At 48.2% G+C, this 15,501-nt stretch overlaps 1 long non-coding RNA gene across 3 annotated transcripts; it reads left to right on the top strand.

The window, feature by feature from the left end:
* Positions 1 to 84: 84 nt before the first annotated feature.
* On the top strand, positions 85 to 14,898 carry LOC113621049 (uncharacterized). Of its 3 annotated transcripts, none has more exons than XR_003433015.1 (3): positions 85 to 174; positions 9,179 to 9,292; positions 13,508 to 14,898. It is a non-coding gene; the product is annotated as an uncharacterized LOC113621049 (long non-coding RNA). The 3 variants fall into 3 exon arrangements; XR_003433014.1 differs by having other exon boundaries at positions 102 to 360; XR_003433013.1 differs by having other exon boundaries at positions 102 to 1,715.
* The last annotated feature ends 603 nt before the right edge of the window (positions 14,899 to 15,501 follow it).

The following is a 15,501-nucleotide window of genomic DNA, read 5'->3' as shown; positions in this document are numbered from 1 at the left end:
GAAGCTTGAGCCCAGCGCCACCCTACGGCCGAAGTAGGATGCGGCCGTAGGGAAGCGAGTGCGCAGGCGCGCTCTTCCACCCTTTCTCCCGTAAGAGAAAGGGAAGGACGGCTTCCTTATGTAGTAGCCCCTCTTCATCTTTATTTACAGAACTTTCTTCAGGATCCCTTTCAGGTGGGGCTCCTAAGACCCTGGATTAGGGTACTTTATGAGCACTATGGGGGCGGGAGAGGGCGAATTATTCATTCACTCAATAAATATTCATTGGGTGACTGTGCCTGGCCCTTTGGGGTGAAGCAGCAAGCAAGACAGGCCCTCCAAAAGCTAACATGTTAATTGGGAAGGACAACATTTACATGCGTAAGTCATTTCGAATGCTGCTGCTTACTGGGAAGGGAGTTTATGCATGTGGCAGGCGTGGCAGTGTGGCAGGTAACTGGCGACAAGGAAGGGCTGGAGGGGACAGCTAGTGCACAAGGCACGAGGAAAGGGAGCGGGTGGGTTCAGGAAGCATGGGTGTCACCGAAGGCCGCTGTGGCTGGAACAGAGATGGAGGGGGAGTGAGATGAAGGGGGTAGGGGGCAGGCTCTGACCTCGCTAGCCCCAGGCAGGAGTTGGGCTATTTGTCTGGAGGATAAAGGAAAGTTGTTGACTTCTGAGCAAGCCATTGACATGACCCTGTTGGTAGAAAGATCCCTTTGACTACTGTGTACAAAATTGGTGTTTAGAAGAGGATTGGCGTGGAGACAGAAAGACCAATTAGGAGAATGTTGTACTGGATCCAGGCAACAGTCCCTAGAGTGGTTTGTGTCAGCTGATGGCGGTGAACTTTATTTAGGAGATGAAATCGTCAGGGCTTGACCACGGATTGGTTGTGGGTGATGGTGGGAAGAGACGTGTCAAAGATTCTCCCAGATTTCTGGCAAGAACAACTAGGTCTGAGGAGAGGGAGAATGTTCATTTTCGACATGTTGGGTTTTTCTGGCTGCGCAGCGTGGCTTGTGGGATCTTAGTTGCCCGACCAGGGATTGAACCCCGGCCCTCGGCAGTGAAAGCGCAGAGTCCTAACCACTGGACCGCCAGGGAATTCCCTGGATATGTTGAGTTTGAGTTGCTTTTGAGACATGCAAGAAAAGAAGTCAGATCATTCCTTAGAGAAGACTAGAGCTCAGAGCAGCGGGTTAGTAAGCAAAGCCAACAGAGAGTGAGCAGCTAGAGAGGCAGGGGGAGCAGAGGTGGCACAGAACCCAAGATGAGGGGGGCATGGGGAGCAACATGACATGCTTCTGAGAGATCCAGTTAGAAGGTAACCGAAGAAAGCCTGTTAGATTTAGCTGTTCGGAGGCCCTTGGCCCAGGCAATTCGGATGGAATGGTAGGACAGAAACCCACATGCAGTGAGTTGAGGAATGGCTGGGAAATGGAGACACAAAAACCTTGAGAATAGGTGGTTCTTCCCAGTTGGTGGGAGGGAACATGGGTTTGAGAAGAGTTTTTTCTTTTAGGTTGGGAGAAACTTGAGCCTGTTTAAATGCTGAAGTAAAGGCTTAATAGAGAAGAGCTGATATTCAGAAGAGGGAAGAGGGAGGCAGTCTAGGACTGGGACGGTGATTCACCATCTTGCTGTCCTACCAGCACAGCTTCACATGGCCCAAGATGACTGCTTGAGCTCCAGTCATTTAGTCTGAGTTCATCCAGCAGGAAGGAAAGAGAAAGGTAGGAAGATGGCATTTGCTTCCTCCTCCTTTTTTTTTTTTTTTTCAAATCAACATTTACTTGCAAGCAATCTCCCTTCCCTTTTAAGGAGACTTCAGAGGTTCCTCATGATGCTTCTCCTTACATCTGAATGGCAGTAACCTAGCCCCATGGCCATATCTCACTGAAAGGGAGGTCAGGAAATGAAGGCTTTGGACTGAGCTACAAAGTGACCAACTACAGTTTCTGTTACTGAAAAAAGATTGGGAAATGGATACCAGGAGCTTATGTGCAGTCTCTGCCATGAACGGGGTTGCTGAGGCCTGGTGGTTTGTCTGTTGAGGAAGAGTCTGGAAAGAATTAAGATTTGGAGTCCAGCCCACTCCATTCTAATTCCGGCTCCATATCCTGTCGCCTGTGTGACCTTGAACAAGCCACCTGCCCTCTCTGAGCCTCAGTATCCTCCTCTGTAGAATGAGAGTGATAATCTACCTGACAGAATGACTGCAAGGATTAAATGAGATGCCACAGGGAGACCTGACCTGTGGTAGGTGCTGATGTTTATTACATTCAGAGTAAACTTTAATTTTTTAAAAGAGAATAAACACGCATTGAGCATCTACTGGATGCCAGGAACTTGTTGGATGTTTTTTCATCATACACTTATTTACTTCTCACTCCAACCTGGTGAGATACGTATTGTAATCTCCTAATTTATAAAGCAGGAAACTCCAATTCAGCAAGTCATCCAACATAGAAATGTCAGGATTTTGAACTCAGGTCTGACTCTGCAATGTTGTGATATAGTAAGACATGTATATTTCGTCTTCGTCCCAGTTCCTAGCGCAGAGCTTCTGAAAGGGTTTTGAAATTTCCTGACAGAGGTGATAGGAGCATCTTTTGTTTTTCTTAACAAGCAGCTTTCCACTGTACTGGAGTTTACGGTTAATGAATGACTGGTGTCTGGAGGCCCCTAGATAACTTCAGGTTGGGGGTTAATCGCAGAGGGACCAACCTTGTGATTAGAGGATTGGAACTTTCAGTCCCCCCTCCCCTGCCCCAGGGAGGGGAGAGGGGCTGGAAATTGAGTTAATCACCAGTGGCCAGTGATTTCATCATTCATGCCTATGTAATGGAACCTCCATAAAAACCCTAAATGAAGGGGTTTGGAGAGCTTCTGAGTTGTGAGTACAAGCACTTCCTGGGAGCGTGGTACACCCCAAACTCCATGGGGACAGAAGCTCTGTTCTCTGTGGACCCTACCAGATCTTACCCTATGTACCTCTTCATGTAGCTGTTTGTATCCTTTGTAATAAACCGGCAGAAGTAAGGTGTTTCCCTGAATTATGTGAGCTGTTATAGCAAATTATGAAAGGTGAGGAGGGGGTGGAGGGAATCCCTGATTTGTAGCCAAATTGTACAGAAATGTGGGTAACCTGAGGAATCTGTACTTGCAACTGAAGAGGGGGACGGTCTTGTGTACTCGGCCCTTAACCTGTGGGGTCTGCACTGACTCCAGGCACTTAGCATTAGAATGAATTAAATTACAGGGCACCCCATTGGTGTCTGCAGAGAGCTGGAGAATTGCTGGCTGGGGGAACCACACACTTGGTGTCAGAAGTGTCCTGCTGGGACTTCCCTGGTGGCACAGTGGTTAAGAATCCGCCTGCTAGGGCTTCCCTGGTGGCGCAGTGGTTGAGAGTCTGCCTGCCGATGCAGGGGACATGGGTTCGTGCCCCGGTCTGGGAAGATCCCACATGCCGCGGAGCGGCTGGGCCCGTGAGCCATGGCCGCTGAGCCTGCGCGTCTGGAGCCTGTGCTCCGCAACGGGAGAGACCACAGCAGTGACAGGCCCGCGTAACGCAAAAAAAAAAAAAAAAAAAAGAATCCGCCTGCCAATGCAGGGGACACGGGTTCGAGCCCTGGTCTGAGAAGATCCCACATGCCGTGGAGCAATTAAGCCCGTGTGCCACAGCTACTGAGCCTGCGCTCTAGAGCCCGCAAGCCACAACTACTGAGCCCACGTGCCACAACTACTGAAGCCTGTGCGCCTAGAACCCGTGCTTCGCAACAAGAGAAGCCACCGCAATGAGAAGCCTGTGCACCGCAAGAAAGAGTAGCGCCTGTTCGCCACAACTAGAGAAAGCCTGTGCGCAGCAACGAAGACCCAACGCAGCCAAAAACAAATAAACAAAATTAAAAAAAAAAAAAGTGTCCTGCTGTTGTGGGTAAAAACACGTTAGTAGGAGACACCAAGGCCTTTCCTGGCAACCAGTGAAGTAAGCAGACCCGCCAAGGCCCTTCCCAGCTAAGCCTCGGCATAACTTCTTCAAGTTTCTCAGACAACCACGTGTTTCCTGCCTCCGTCTTTGTCTCTGGGGTTCCCACACTTGCCTGCCCGGTGAACTTCTGCTCCATCTTCAAGACCCTTAGCAAATGAAAGCCCTTGACATTTTTCTTGATCCTGTAGGGGAGGAAAAATTTCCCTCTGCCCTTCTAGGTTCTCTTTGGCTGGTCTAATATAATTAAATTGGCATAAGACAGATCAACAGGAGAAAAACAATCAAATTTAATTTCGAACGTCCAGGAGCCCCAAACATGAAGCTCAAAGAAGTGACTAACGCAGGCAGCTTTTATACCTTGTAGGCAAAGAAACAATCACTTGTGAAGATTTGACAACACGGAAGCCTTTTTGCTTGGGGTAGCAAATTAATGAAGAAGTAACAAAGTTTGTTTATACAGCCTTCTTGGCCTTGAGACCTTGAATTCGCTATCTCTGGCGATAGGCATGCCTCCTCTCCTCCTGGTAGAGGGTATCTTCACATGGGAGATTTATTTCCTGCTTTTTCAGGGGGACAAAGGAGGGTAAGCATGTTCTCGCACTGGCTGTTTCCCAAGAAACTTTAATTCAAAATAATCAATATGCCAGAGTGGCATGTTTGGAGGCGGCCTGCCCTGAACCCCATCAATTCCCTCACCAAGAATCACTCCCTCAGTCATTTTTTGATCATTTAAAACCACAGGGCTTCCCTGGTGGCGCAGTGGTTGAGAGTCCACCTGCCGATGCAGGGGACACGGGTTCATCCCCAGGTCCGGGAAGATCCCACATGCCGCGGAGCGGCTGGGCCCATGAGCCATGACTGCTGAGACTGCGCGTCCGGAGCCTGTGCTCCGCGGCGGGAGAGGCCACGGCAATGAGAGGCCCGTGTACCGCAAAAAAAAACCACACAGTTATTGTTTGGAGTGACCTTTCCGAGGACGGGAACTATGGCATTTCAGCTCTGGGTCTCCTCGTAGGCCCTGGGGAAGCTTCTCAGGGACCGTGTGTGGCATCTAATTGATTGAAGAGTCAGAGATGAATGGATACATTGGTAGATGAGGCAGGTGGGGGACAGGCAGTCCCAAGGTCCTCAAGTGACTTACAGGGGAGCTGGGGCTAGACTTGGGGCTTCTAGATAACCCCCCAATGCCTCTTTCCACCCCTGACCCCCTAACCAATGCACTATGATGGGTCCTTTTTCCAAAATCCCTCGAGTCTGATCTTCCAGGGAGCAAAAAGACGCCGGGCTCAGCATGGCACCTGGGAGAACAAGCATTAAGTCAGCGCCTCCTGTTTGCAGGACACTGAGCTCCCAAGGGGTAGGGGTGGATCCAAGGAAGTCTGCTGGGACAGGCCCCCTTCTCTGGGGTCACCGTGCCTGGGAACCAAGCTGTAAAGTGGATCCTGTTTTCCCCAGGACAACCCTGTGGGTCAGGGTTTGCCAGCAGTCCAAGTCATGCTTCTGCCAAGGAACAAAGATGTCACAACTGCTGACCTTGATAACTGTTTAAACGGCCAGAGCAAGCTCCAGGTGCCCAGGTGGGCAAGCCACCTGGCAGGGACAAGGGCCCCGATGCGCGATGAAGCACACACATGGCCCAGGACATCAGATAACTCCGTGCCACCACACCGTGGCCTTTCCAAACCCCCAACAGCAGAAGAACAAACAGCCATGCAGAACAAACAGCCGTGCAGCTCGTTGGCCACCTTCTGGGAACTGAGAAGGGCTGTGCCTGGGGGTTGGATCCGCCCTTTGTCATGAGGTCTTCAGCACGGCTTTCCGTGGCTCCAGCAAGCTCCCCACGGAGCCAGCAGATGCCATCAGTCCTTTGTTCAGCCTCACACACAGCCCTGGCGAATCTGGCTTGCAGGTAACAGCTTGGAAAGGTGCTGTTAAAGACGCTGAAGAATACTTGGAAGAGAGAATCGCAGATTCGCCCACATCCAACCACCCTCATCCTCACCTTCCTTTCTGCCTTCTCCATTCTGGCTGGGAACCCAGGCAGATATTTTGGCCTGGTTGCCAAAAGGGAATGCAGAGACCACCTTGGGCTGCGCTCTCTGCCTTTCTGGGCTTTTCTTGGTCACAGGCGTTTTGCCATGGGGCTGTGTGGTCTTCATACTGACCATCTGAAAGGATGCATTAGAGTCCTCTGAGCACCCCCTCATTTTCAAATGTTAGCTGATAAGCGTGTTTCCAGCTGGGGGCTATTATAAACAGCTTGGCAGCAGTCATTCATGTGATTGAAAACCATTCATTCAATTTCTTAGAGAAGCACAGTGAAATACATGGCGGGGGGGAGGGAATGATTTGCTTTACAATTTTAGCAAAGGGGAAAAAAGAAAACAAGGGGAGAGAGATAGAACCTGTGGGACAAAATCAGTATAATCTGGGGTGATGCGTGAATGGGATTTTGTGGTGCTGTTCTCTCCCTTTTTGGTGTATGTTTGAAATTTTTCATAAAAAATTAAAAATAGAAATGTAAACACAGTTCCTGCCCTGAAGGAACTCACAGTCCTGCAAGGAAACAGACAAGGAACCAGACCCTGGCAGAGCAGTGTGACAGGGCTAGCATGGGGCTAGGGGACCCAGAAGAGGGCCACCTCCTCTGACTTAGGAAATCAGGGAAGGCTTCCCAGAGGAAGTGACATCTTAGCTGAGGCCTGAAGGATACATAGGAGGTGGTCAAATGATATGGAAGGGAAGGGTGTTCCAGGCAGAGGTACCTGCAAGAGCATACAACTGGCAGAGAAAGAAAGGTGGCAGCTAACGCCTGAAGCGATGGTCTGTCTGGCTTCAGTGTTGGTGAGGCTGAGCCAAAGCTGGAGCAGAGGCAGGGGCAGGACCAGCGGTGCTTCGTGATCCGTAAGTGTCTGGGGGCCTCCAGGTGCCTGGCAGCTGGGGAAGGATGTGATCAGATCTGGATTTGACGCTGATCGTTCTGATCTCTGTGATTCCTGGGCGCGGGGTGGATTGTGGGTGGTGGAGAAAGCCCCAGGCGTCCTCACGTTCGCAGCTTTACTTTCCCCTGAATTACTCCTTTACGATCATTTCCAGAATGCTCACCTCCACGTCGTGCTCTCAATTTCTCTGTGCACTACTGCTATCTTCACTTTGGTTTACCTCTTCAAAGATGCTGTGACCTCTTTGAAAGCCGGGACTAGGTTTTACTCATCTCTGCAACCCCAGTGTTTCACACATAGCAGACACTAAATAAATGCTTTGTGAATGAATGAACTTTTATTGAGCACGTACCAAGTGCCAAGCACTTTTCTCAGTGCTTTACACATATTACTTCGTGTGCAGGGTTGTCATAACCACTCCCGTGGAATGTGTTACTATTACCCCTGTCTGGGATATGCCATCAGACCATGATGCAGGTCTGAAGGTCTGACTCCTGGGGGTGGGGGTGGGGGGCGGGGGGTTGAGTAAGAAGGGTCTCAGATGGTAGGTATTGCAGTCATAGGAAAGTGTCAGGAGACTAACCTGGAGAGTCCTCGTTAAAGGCGTCCTGTGTCTCGTGGGGACCAGCCCGAGTTAGCTCCCCTCTGCTCAGTCACTAGTTAGGAGCAGTCCATTCCTGCAACCTTGGCAGGAACATGAGGGTGGATCTGGAAAGGCAGCAGCTGGAGCCGTCTGTCAGTGATATGCACAATCCCTATTTTACAGTCATGAGAAATGAAGCCCAGAGAAGTTAGGTCACTTGCCCAAGGTCACACAGCTAGGAAGCAGTGGAGCTCCTTTGCTTCAAGGGCTGTCTTTGTGACCCCCTACTTCATGACAGTGTTGTTATGGGTTGAATCGTGTCCCCCCAGATTCATGAAGTCCTAATCCCCAGTACCTCAGAATGTGACCTTATGTGAAAATAGGTCGTTGCAGCTGTAATATGTTTTGTTTTGTTTTGTTTTGGCCGTGCTGCCTGGCATGTGGGATCTTAGTTCCCCAATCAGGGATCGAACCCACGCCCCCTGCAGTGGAAGCACGAAGTCTTAACCACTGGACCGCCAGGGAAGTCCCAGATGTAATATGTTAATATGTGATCATACTGGAGTCAGGTGGGCCTCTAATCCGATATGACGGTGTGAATTCCTCTCTAAAGTGGAGCCGTAATACCTACTTCACAGTGTTGTCATGGGTTCACAACACGTGGGGGAATGTATGCAAAGATGTCCAAACTGGGAAAGGCAGGGTGGTGCTCTTATTACAGAGAGGGAGACTGAGGCCCGGGGAGTTGAAGTGGCAGCTAGAATGTGGCAGAGCCAGGATGTGAACGCAGGCCCCTTGGAGCCCCGGGTGGATCTGACTTCCTCTGGTCCCTGCCAACCCCTGGAAATGGCCCAGCGTGACAAGAGGAAGCCGACTCCGGCAGGAATGTGCCCCGGCCCCCAGCCAGCAGCATGACCGAGGCTGGGATCCTTCCCCAGCTCGGTTCCAGCTCCTGACCATGGCCGGGTGCTCGCGGACAACACCATGTCCTGTGGCTCCTGTCCCTGCCTCCTGTGGCTCAACCCTCTGGAGGATATCTGTGCGGGGGACTCCTCTGGCCAGCCACCCCCGGGGCCCAGTCGTGACCTCCCTCCTGCATCTGCCCCTCAGCTCTGTCTGTGGAGACTCCTGGCTTCCGAGCCGTCCAAGGGAAGCAGGTCCTCCTTGAGTCCAGCCCGGTGCCACCAGGCTGCCCATCTGCCAGGCAGGCTGTTTCCCCACCTGGCAGCTCCTGGAGACAAGGCCTCTCCTTTCCGGTGCTCCAGACCCCTCCCTGAGCACCCCAGACCCCCAGTGCCCACCCCAGGCTTCAGGAGCCCAAAGGAAGGGGAGTTTGCTGGAAGACGGTCAGAACTGACAAAGAAAAGGGCAAAAGGTGTCTTTCCTGAGCATCCAGAGGGCTATGGAAAAAGCAGGACCGGTGTTTGAGTCTCAGCTAGAACACTGCTAGCTGCGTGGCCCTCCAACCAGCCACTCATTCAACAAATACCTACCTAGCACCTACCGTGCATCAGACCCTTAGAGAGGGCGGTATATGCACGACTCTGGACTCAGACAGACCTGGTTCAAGTCCCAGCTCAGCCCTTTACTGTGTGACCTCAGATGAGTTGCTTAACCTCTCTGAGCTTTCTTTGTCTCATCAGTTAAATGGAAGGAATTTTACCATCCTCTTTTCAGGATTGCTGGGAAGATAGAATAGACATCGGTGAGGAGTTTTGCATGCACCCGGCACCCAATGAGTACTCCATAAATGGCCTTGTTGCTGCTATAGAAGGTGCTGGAGGTTGAAAGGTAAGTAACATGGAGCCCCTGCCCTTGAGAAGCAAATGGAGAGAGAGAGATGAACCTGAATCAGTGATTAGTAAAAACACACCCTGGGTTTGGCGTAGAAGGACAGACACGCTGGATGGGGTGGGGGCGGGGAGGAATAAAGAGGATGGAGAATCCGAAAGGCTTCCCGGAGGAGGTGCCCAACCTTAGGGAATTCAGCTAACTTCTCTAAACATCTCATCAATTGTTTATTTTCTTTAATGAGTAATTCTTAGGCAAAACTGTAGTCACCAAAAGCAGGTCAGTAGGTACCAGGGGTGCAGGGAAGCAGTTGGATAGCACTGTACATATTATTTTATAACCTGTTTTTTCCACTGAATATAATTTTAATGTTTTATTTCATTATTCTTCTACAATAAAGTTCTTATTTCCCTCATGGTATTCCATTGTAAAGATACAACCAAGATTAATTAACCAGTTTCCCTCGCATGATGTCTTGGTTGTTTCCTGCTCCTCAGGATTCAACTCCAGGTTGCATGGTGTATCCCTGTAGACCAAGATTTCTTAACCTTCTCTGTGCAAGAGAGCCCCTGGCCACCAGAAGAAGCCTGCCACCCCCCAAAAATAATATTTTAAAATGCATAAAATAATATACCAAAGTTTGCAAAGGAAACCAATTATCCTGAAACACATTTATCAAAATATGTTGTAAAATTGGGCTACAGCGGTCCAAAGAAGGTGTGAGACCCATGGAACAGAGCAGCCCACGGGTCTTCAGGCTGGCTGTGGCCTGAAGCACCCAGCCCCACCCAGCCCCGCCCAGCCACGTTCAGCTGAACCCCGTAACACCCACAGATGTGTGAGTTTATTTTAAACCACTGAGTTTTGGGACTTCCTTGGTGGAGCAGTGGCTAAGACTCTGCACTCCCAAGGCAGGGGGCCCGGGTTCGATCCCTGGTCAGGGAACTAGGTCCCGCATGCATGCTGCAACTAAAAGTTTGCATGCCACAACTAAGGAGCCCATGTGCTGCAACTAAGGAGCCCTGGAGCCTCAACTAAGCAGCCCGCCTGCCGCAACTAAGACCCGGCACAACCAAATAAATAAATAGAAATAAATATTGAGTTTTGGAATAGTGTGTTACACAGCAAAGGCTAACTGATAACAGTGGGGGAGGATAGTCTTCCTACAGAAAGCATCACCTAAGCTTATGATTAAACCTGGAGCAGAAATGGCAAATAAGCATGTGAAAAGATGCTCCACATGTCTTTGGGGAACTGCAAATTAAACAACAATGAGTTACCACTACATACTTATTAGAATGTCTAAAATCCAAAACACTGACACCACCAAATGCTCGCAAGGATGTAGAACAAGAGGAATTTTCCTTCATTGCTGGTGGGAATGCAAAACGGCACAGACACTTTGGAAGACAGTTTGGTGGTTTCTTACAGAGTTAAACATAGTTTCACAATATGATCCAGTAATTGCGCACCTTAGTATTTATCTAAATGAGTTGAAAATTACATCCACACAAAAACCTGCACATGGATATTTATAGAAGCTTTATTCATGATTGCCAAAACTGAAGCAACCAAGATATCCTTCAGTAGATGAATGGATAAAGAACTGTGGGAATCCAGACAAGGAAATATTATCAGAGATAAAAAGAAATGAGCTATTGGGACTTCCCTGGCGTTCCAGTGGTTAGGACTCTGCACTTTTCACTGCTGTGGCCGGGGGTTCAATCCCCAGTCAAGGAATTAAGATCCTGCAAGCCGCACAGCACGGCCAAAAAAAAAAAAAAGAGCTATTAAGCTTCATGAAAAGACGTGGGGTAACCTTAACTGCATATTGTTAAGTAACGAAGCCAGTCTGAAAAGGCCACGTACTGTATGATACCAGCTATATGACATTCTGGAAAAGGCAGAACTAGACACAGTAAAAAATCAGTGGTTCCAGGGGTTCAGGAAGAGAGAGGAAGGGAGGAATAGGTGAAGCACAGGGCATTTCTAGGGCAATGCAAATATTCTATATGGTACTGTAATGGTGGATACGTGACATTATGCATTTGTCAAAACCCATAGAATGTGCAACATAAAGAGTGAACCCTGATGTAAACTGTGGACTTTAGTTAAGCATAATGTATCATTCATATATACAATGAAATACTACTCAGACATAAAAAAGATTGAAATAATGCCATTTGCAGCAACATGGATGGGCCTAGAGATTATCATACTAAGTGAAGTAAGTCAGGAAGAGAAAGATAAATACCATTTTATATCACTTATATGTGGAATCTAAAATATAACACAAATGAACTTATCTATGAAACAGAAACAGACACACAGACATAGAGAACAGACTTGTGGTTGCCAAGGGAGAAGGGGGATGGGGGAGGGAGGGATTGGGAGTTTGGGGTTAGCAGATGAAAACTATTATATATAGAATGGGTAAACAACAAGGTCCTACTGTACAGAGCAGGGAACTATATTCGATATCCTGTGATAAACCATAATGGAAAAGAATATAAAAAAGAATATATATATGTATAACTGAATCACTTTGCTGTACAGTAGAAATTAACACAACTGTACTTCAGCAAAACAAATTTTTTCAAAGTAGTAATAATAATGCATCATTATTGGTTTAACAATGGTGACAAATGTATCAGTAATGCAGGACATTAATAATAGGGTAAACTCTGGGGGCAGTGAGATGAGAAGTATGTGGGAACTTTCTGTATTTCCTGCTCAATTTTTTTTTTTTTTCTTTTTTTTCCCCGGTACGCGGGCCTCTCACTGTTGTGGCCTCTCCCGTTGCGGAGCACAGGCTCCGGACGTGCAGGCTCAACGGCCATGGCTCACGGGCCCAGCCGCTCCGCGTCATGTGAGATCTTCCCAGACCGGGGCACGAACCCGTGTCCCCTGCATCGGCAGGCGGACTCTCAACCACTGCGCCACCAAGGAAGCCCAATTTTTGTTAACACTTTTTAAAATTTTTATTTATTTATTTTTGGCTGCGTTGGGAATTCGTTGCTGCACACGGGCTTTCTCTAGTTGTGGCGAGCGGGGGCTACTCTTTGTTGAGGCGCGCGGGCTCAGTAGTTGTGGCTCACAGGCTCTAGAGCACACGCTTGGTAGTTACGGCTAATGGGCTTAGTTGCTCCGTGGCATGTGGGATCTTCCCGGACCAGGGCTCGAACCCGTGTCCCCTGCATCGGCAGGCGGATTCTTAACCACTGCACCACCAGGGAAGTCCCTTCCTGCTCAATTTTAATTTTTTTTTTTTTTTTTTTTTTGGCCACGCAGCGTGGCTTGTGGGATCTTAGTTCCCCAACCTGGGATTGAACCCGGGCCCTTGGCAGTGAAAGCGCCAAGTCCTAACCACTGGGTCACCAGGGAATTCCCTCCTGCTCAATTTTATTTTCTTTCGGTTTTACTGAGATATTACTGACGCACAGCACTGTATAAGTTTAAAGTGTACAACATAGTGATTTGACTAACATACATCATGAAATGATGACCCCAGTAAGTTTAGTGAATATCCATCGTCTCATATAGATACAAAATTTAAAAAAATAGAAAAAAGTTGTTTTCCTTGTGATGAGAACTCTTAGGATTTACTTCCTTCAAAACTTTTCATATGTAACATACAGCAGCATTCATTATATTTATCAGGTTGTGCATTACATCCCTAGTACTTATTTATCTTATAACTGGAAGTTTGTACTTTTGATCACCTTCATCCAATTCCCCCTTTCCCCACCCCCCCACCCCTGCCACAAATCTGATCTCTTTTTCTATGAGTTTGTTCAGTTGTTTTTGAAATATAATGACCTACAATACTATGTTAGTTCTTGGTGCACAGCAGAGTGATTCGATATTTCTGTACATTTCAAAATGATCACCACTCAACTTTTACGTAAACCTGAACCTGCTCTAAAAAATAGTCTTATGAAACAAAAGAAAATGGGTTGTACTTATGGCTGTGCTTCTTATGAATGCATTTAATAGCAAGATCCCATAGCGGGGCTAATAATGATGGAACTCTGAAATGGTGATGAGTGGCTGATGCTCTGATTTCTGCAACGCTGTGATTTCTGTTGACAGCAAAGCCACAGGTATGGCTAATTCTACTGTGGTTTGCTGCCTATATTTGTAAGTGAAGGAAGTGCTAAATTTCATCGAGATGTTCCTGGAAATAAAGGTGTCGTGTTTTTGTTCCCCATCCAGGTTCACAGATCCCTGCTGTACAGTTACCTTTCTTTGACCTTCTGATAAACTCCAGGAAATGGTTTTGTCGGGTCAGAAGATGCACATTTTTAAAAGGTTTTGCTGCAATTGGAAAATTGTCTTCCAGTTTGCAGGTGCAGTTTCCAGTCACCCAGCATATAAAAGGGCTTGTTCTCCTGCCTCCAACCTGCAGCCAGGGGTCCTGGGATTCTGCATCCCCTGGGCCACTCTGCTCTCTAATACTGAAGTGAAAATCACCTAAGCGTCAGCCCGGGAGACCACGCCTTCCAAGGCTCACTTTGCCAGTGACTTCCAAGCCATGCTTTCTGTTTCCTGCTCTGACCTGGTTGCCACTCGTCACCTTGGCCACCTCCCTTCCTCTGGACCACTGCCCTTCTCCCCAGAAATGGGTAACCTCCTGCCATCTGGTGACATCTCCAGGCTTCAGCTCTCAGGATGGCTTCTCTGGGCTCAGCACCCCCCCTGAATTCCCTAAAACACAGCTACCACCAACCTGACAAAACCTGGCTGCAGGTTTGGGGAGAACAAAAGACAGATGTAAATCAGAGATCAGGGACTTCCCTGGTGGTCCAGTGGTTAAGACTCCGTGCTCCCAATGCAGGGGGGCCTGGGTTCGATCCCTGGTCAGGGAACTAGATCCCACATGCCGTAACTAAGAGTCCACAGGCCGCAACTAAAGACCCAGCACAGCCAAATAAATAAATAAATATTTAAAAATTAAAAATAAACTGGAAGTCCACAGTCTGGGATTCTTCACGGGGGCCACATGCCTGCTTTCTTCTTAGCCCCCACTGGCCTCTGTGCAGGGGCTCAGTGCCCTTGACTGGGTCCCTATTGCCCAGCATGTAGACCTCCCCATCCCCCCACCCCAGGGGAGAAGAAATCCTGGCCTCCCGTCTAAAGCTTGCTTCACCTCCTTCTCCTACACCCTCCTGCACAGAGCAGTCCAAAATCGAGATTAAGGGGGGAGAAAAAGTTCTTTAACTAGCTGACCCAGTTTATATAACTGAATAGAATACTTAACATCTTAGTCTAAAGCAGCTGTCTTTGGGCGTCCCCAAGAACAGCAGGAAGCTCTTACTTCACAGCTGCCTGACCAAGAGGGCTCAAGAAAGTGGTCTTTCCAAGACAATCCAGAACAAAGGGACGATCGTCTCTGTAAACAGATCCCCTCTGCTGCCCTAGAATGCAAAAGACGTTTATAACCTTTACGGTTGTCACAGTTTCTCTCATCGGCAGTTTTATGATGCATTCTCCCATGGCGCCCCATGACGCTCTCGTTTTATTAAAATGAATGTTTGATAATTTAGTAAAATTTATTTTTTTAATTAATTTATTTATTTTGGCTGCATTGGGTCTTCATTGCTGCGCACGGGCTTTCTCTAGTTGCAGCGAGCAGGGGCTATTCTTTGTTGCAGTGCATGGGCTTCTCATTGCAATGGCTTCTCTTGTTGCGGAGCACGGGCTTTAGGTGCATGGGCTTGAGCAGTTGTGGCTCGCGGGCTTTAGAGTGCAGGCTCAGTAGTTGTGGCACACGGGCTTAGTTGCTCCGTGGCATGTGGGATCTTCCCAGACCAGGGCTCGAACCCGTGTCCCCTACATTGGCAGGTGGATTCTTAACTACTGCACCACCAGGGAAGTCCCTAATTTGGTAAATTTTAAATGGTACTTCAATTTGATTTAATTTATATTTCTCTGGTTACTAGAAAAATTGAACTCTGGCCCATTTAAATTTCTTCCTATGTGAATTGTCTGTTTAGATTAGGAACCTATATTTCTCTCTGGTAACATGTAGGAAGTATTTTTCCCAGTTTTCCATTGTCTTTTTAACTTAATTTGTTGACCTAAAGCGTTTACACTTTTACGTAGTCAAGTCTCTTAGTACTTTCCTTTCTGGTGGCCGCCTTCTGTGTTATGCTGAGAAAGACCTCCCCTACCCCAAATTCACATAAATAATCACTTAAATGGTTGTG

The sequence above is a fragment of the Aethalodelphis obliquidens genome, unplaced genomic scaffold, assembly GCF_003676395.1.
Source record: "Aethalodelphis obliquidens isolate GAN/ISIS:26980383/991018 unplaced genomic scaffold, ASM367639v1 scaffold8, whole genome shotgun sequence".
In the NCBI taxonomy this organism is placed as follows: domain Eukaryota; kingdom Metazoa; phylum Chordata; class Mammalia; order Artiodactyla; family Delphinidae; genus Aethalodelphis; species Aethalodelphis obliquidens.
This window is presented reverse-complemented; position numbering and strand designations above follow the sequence as displayed.